Consider the following 5,072-nt stretch of genomic DNA (forward strand, 5'->3'; position numbering starts at 1 on the left):
TTTAATGAGGTCCCATTTGTTGATTCTTGACCTTGTTTCCTGAGCAATTGATGTCCGGTTTAGAAAATTCTTTCCTACACCTATATCTTGTAGGTTTTTTCCAATGTTTTCTTCTAACAGTTTCAGATTTTCAGGCTTTATATTGAGGTCTTTGATCCATTTGGAATTGACTTTTGTGCAGCGTGAAAGATAGGGGTTTAGTTTCACTCTTCTACAGGTGGAGATCCAGTTTTGCCAGCACCATTTGCTGAACATGCTGTCTTTCCTCCAATGAATATTCTTGGCCCATTTGTTAAATATCAGGTGGCTGAAATTGTATTTACTCATATTTGGGTTTTCAATTTTGAAATCGTATTTACCCATATTTGGGCCTTCAATTTTGTTCCATTGATCTATGGGTCTCTTTTTGTGCCAGTACCATGTTGTTTTTATGACTATAGCTCTGTAATACAGCTTAAAATCTGGTATAGTAATCCCTCTGGCATTGCTCTTAGTGCTCAGGGTTGTTTTGGCTATCCGAGGTCTTTTGTGCTTCCATATGAATCTTAGGATGGTTTTCTCCAATTCTGTGAAGAATGTCATGGGGAATTTGATTGGCATTGCATTGAATCTATAAATGATTTTTGGTAGGATGGTCATTTTCACAATATTTATTTCTTCCAATCCATGACCATGGGAGGTCCTTCCATCTTCTGATGTCTTCCTCAATTTATTTCTTTAAAGATTTAAAATTTTCATTGTAGAGCTCTTTAAATGTCTTGGTCAGGTTTACTCCGAGATATGTTATTATTATTTTTTTTTTGCAGCTATTGTGAAGGGGAATGTTTCCATGTGCTCTTTCTCTGATTGCTTGTTATTGGATCATCTGCAAAAAGGGATAATTTGATCTCTTCTTTTCCAATTATTACTCCTTTCATTTCCTGCTCTTTTTGCTCTTGAATGAGTTTCAAGCAGATATTAATGAGAAGTGGAGATAGTGGACAGCCTTGTCTGGTTCCTGATTTCAATGGGAATGCTTCCAGTTTTTCTCCATTTAGAATGATGTTGGCTGGGGGTTTGTTATATATAGCTTTAATTATGTTGAGGTATGTTCCCTCCAGTCCAATTCTCTCTAGGACTTTGAACATAAATGCATATTGAATTTTGTCAAAAGCCTTCCCTGCATCTGTTGAGATGACCATGTGGTTCTTATCTTTGAGCCCAATTATATGGTTTATGATGTTTATTGTCTTACGTATATAGAACCATTCCTGCATCTCTGGGATAAAGCCGACTTGATCATGGTGGATGATCTTTTTGATGTGTGCCTGTATGCGGTTTGCTAGAATCTTGTTGAGAATTTTTGCATCTATATTCATTAATGATATGGGTCTATAGTTTTCTTTTTTGGTTGTATCTTTACCTGGCTTTGGTATTAGAATGATGCTGGCTTCATAGAAGGAATTTGGAAGTTCTCCCTCCATTTCTATCTTTTTTAATAAATTAAGTATTATTGATTGGATGTAGATCTTCTGTCAATATCTGATAGAATTCTGCTGTAAATCTGTCTTGTCCTGGGGTTTTTTTACTCAGGAGGTTTTGTATTACTCTTTGTATTAGTCATGGTTCTCCAAAGAAATGGAACCAGTAGAATGAATATATATGTATATAGATTTATCAGCTTAGCTCACAGGATAGAGTCCTAGTAGTCCAACAATGGCTGCACCACACAGGAGAGACTGAGAATTCGTATTCGCTCAGTCTACAAGGCTGGATGTCTTTGTAGTCCCAATCTTTCACTGAAGGTCTGACAAATTCCAAAAGATCAGCTAGTCTTCAGTCTACAACAGCAAGACTGTCATGGTTCAGTGACCACGGTCCAAGCCTAAAGGGCCCAGGGACCCTGAGGGATAGGTGCAGGAGAAATCAGGATGCAGGGAATGCAGAGGTTTATGTGCCAGTGCATGTTTATTGTGAACTAAAGCAAGCTTATATAGAAAGCATATCTGGAGTAAGCAAGGAATAACCAAGGATACATTACTTCACCAACAGAAAGTAACCAAGGAATAACCAAGGATACATTATGTTACAACGAAGAATACATTACTTCACCAACCAAAACTCACACAACGTTTACAGTATCCAAGATTCAGCTACATAATATTTATAATATCTTAGATATAAAGTGAATGGTTTGTGATTACTCTTAGGAAGTACTAGAATCTATTATTTCTATATAGAAACCAAGCTTACAGTGCTGAGAAACTCCAGTGTCCATAAACTGAAACAGAACTCTTTAGTTATGTATCCAAGACTGCTAATTAATCAGGGAAGCATAGCCTGTCAACTCAGACCACAGAAGCAGAGAGCAGGGAAAGTCCCAGGGTGGAGGCATTCTTCCTCCAATTCTAAAGTCAAGCTGTGCCCATAATAGCTCCCAATATTTCCCCCTTTTTCATTTTATATAACCTCAGGTAATGCCATGTCAAGAATGGAAAGACCGTGCCTGTCTTAGGTTGTCCTCTGCTCAAAGCCTTACCCGTCATTGGCATGCAGCTTCTATCAGGTACGCCCTGTCTTAGGTTGGCTTTTCCCAGATCTTACCAGTCTTTAACTACCGGCCTCCACTAGGGGAGGGAGCATAATCTCATATCATGCACAATAGCCTTGACTTGCCGCAAGAATTTTAACTAATATCTGGTATCTTCTGCCAAGCTTCAGGTCATGAACCACTCAGGCCTTGACAATTCCCCTTTCCTTATTATTTTTATCTAGATTTTCCTTTTGAAAATATAGGGTAGACAAGGGAATCTCAGCACTTCTTTTCTGAGTATCTCGGTTCAAACATTGGAAGGCACATCGACCTCCTATAAACAATATGCAAAGAACAATTATCAAGGTTACTAAAGAATATCCAGAACTATGTATTATACTTTGAATCCATCCTCGGGGATTGAGACCAGACAAGAGTATTTGCTAAAGTAGTAGCTAGCTGATCAATAGAACTTGCAGAAGGTATTTCTTCTGAAAATGCTTCATATATTTCTTCCTGCAATTGCATCTCATTAAAAGTTACATCATCCATTTTACCTTATATATACAATTCCATATTTTTCCATTCATATTCTCAACCATTATATTTATATGGAGTGATACAAAGTTGAGTAGAATTCCAATCACCCACATATTGTAGAGTTTTCTGCAATTCCACTAACTTATTTCCCAACCAATGAAGTCCCCTTGAAAAGCAACAATTTCTTCTTGTAATCATTAATTAAGACTGATGTGCAAAGTTTATGAGAATCATCATGCCAATGTTCAATAAAGTCTTGCTTTTGAACAGACTTCTGAAGTGCCACACCAGCGGCAGTAGCCATAGCAGCTAAAGCGATGAGTTCCAAAAACAGTAGCAATAATCAAGCCAATCAAACGTTTGCCTCGCTGAAACAGTCTTTTGAAAAATCTCAGAATCAGTCCCTGAATGGGACTGCTTTCCCAGGAATGATGAATTTTCACAGGAATCCATAAAGAATTTCATTGAGTTAAAATCATGACTGATTCAAAAGATTGATTAAAAGATATAGAGTTATTAAGACAAGTATACAAAGACAATTTTGACAAGTTAAATTCATCTCCTGTGTAACTATGTGTTCTATCAATATCAGTAGCGGGAAGTGCACACAAGCTGTAATATCATAATTTTTAACTTTAGTAAAATCATAAAATACTTTGTCATAAGTAGTAGCAGAAGTACCATTAAAAATTTCCACAGGCTTAAGAGTGGCTAACAATTTCTAAATATGTAATTGAGGAGAATATAATCTTTGTCTAATCTCATCTGAGGTCGAGGATTAGCTATTTCTCTACCTACCCAAGCTATATGATTTGCAGTATTAAACTTATCTTTCATATGAACCATTTTTTTTAGATTACACTTTGAGGTAAACTCCTTATAATCCTTACACTCTTCTGACCAACATTTTAAAGGGCCCCAATCAATCTAAGTGTGATTCTGAGACCTATAAATCTTTCCTTTCAATCCTCTACAATCTTGCCGTATTAAAAATCGCCTTTCAAATGTCTGTTATAGGAAAAACTTTCACATACTGAGATTGCCAGGGCACCTGTCCAGTTAAGACCTAGAGCCTGAGCAGAGAGACTTACCATTTCTTGAAAACAATGCCAGACACCTCCTGGAACAACCCAACTCTGTTGTCTTATAGGACAGCAAGGAAGAACTCCAAAGCACATAATATCAGAAGACACAAATTGAGTATAATTAAAACTGCTCCTTCTTCATTAGGAAAATCTGGCTGACCTATTCCATAAGGGGGTGACAATACATTCATAGGAAAACTTGTAACCACTATAGTAGGTTCCTTCCAAGTATAGGGATGGAGGAGAGGGGGATTAGGTACATGAGCCCAATATATTACCTTAGTTTCAGCAGCAGAGGTGCAAGTAATCAAAGAACACATAGCTAAGAACAGATTTTCTGGAGTAAGTCCCTTTCCTGATTAACCACAGATCAAGCCTTGAAAGTCAAGGCTTTCAACTGACCCAAGTAGAAGATGATAACTTTCTCTGATACCATCGATGTTTACTGGTCAGTGATAAAGCCGCAAAACAGATCCATCGGCCAGGATGCCAGGAAGAGACTCCATCTACTATATATATCCTTTGCTTGGTATTAGTAGCTTTTCTGGTACCAAATCTTGGAATTCTCCTGGCTTAATCCAGACATTCACTGAGTCAGGCAAGAGTGATGATTCCTGTAAAAAAGGCTTATCTGCTTGAGATAAAACTTTACCTTGGGGCAAATTTAAGAAATCAACAATAAACAAAATCTAAAAAATCATTAATAAACAAAATCTCATAAAAAATCAATAATAAACAAAATCTAAACAAATTAATAAAAATTGATAATAAACAAGATCTAGCAAATCAATAATAAACAAAATCTCAGTAATAATCCTAAATTAATAATCAACAAAATCTTATATAATAAAACAACATCTCATAATAAACAAAACCATTACAAAAATTTGTGATTCTATATCCCAAAGTTCCAAATTTCCTTGATCTGGTACACA

Source organism: Nannospalax galili, unplaced genomic scaffold, assembly GCF_000622305.1.
Source record: "Nannospalax galili isolate Female #2095 unplaced genomic scaffold, S.galili_v1.0 scaffold5, whole genome shotgun sequence".
Classification (NCBI taxonomy): domain Eukaryota; kingdom Metazoa; phylum Chordata; class Mammalia; order Rodentia; family Spalacidae; genus Nannospalax; species Nannospalax galili.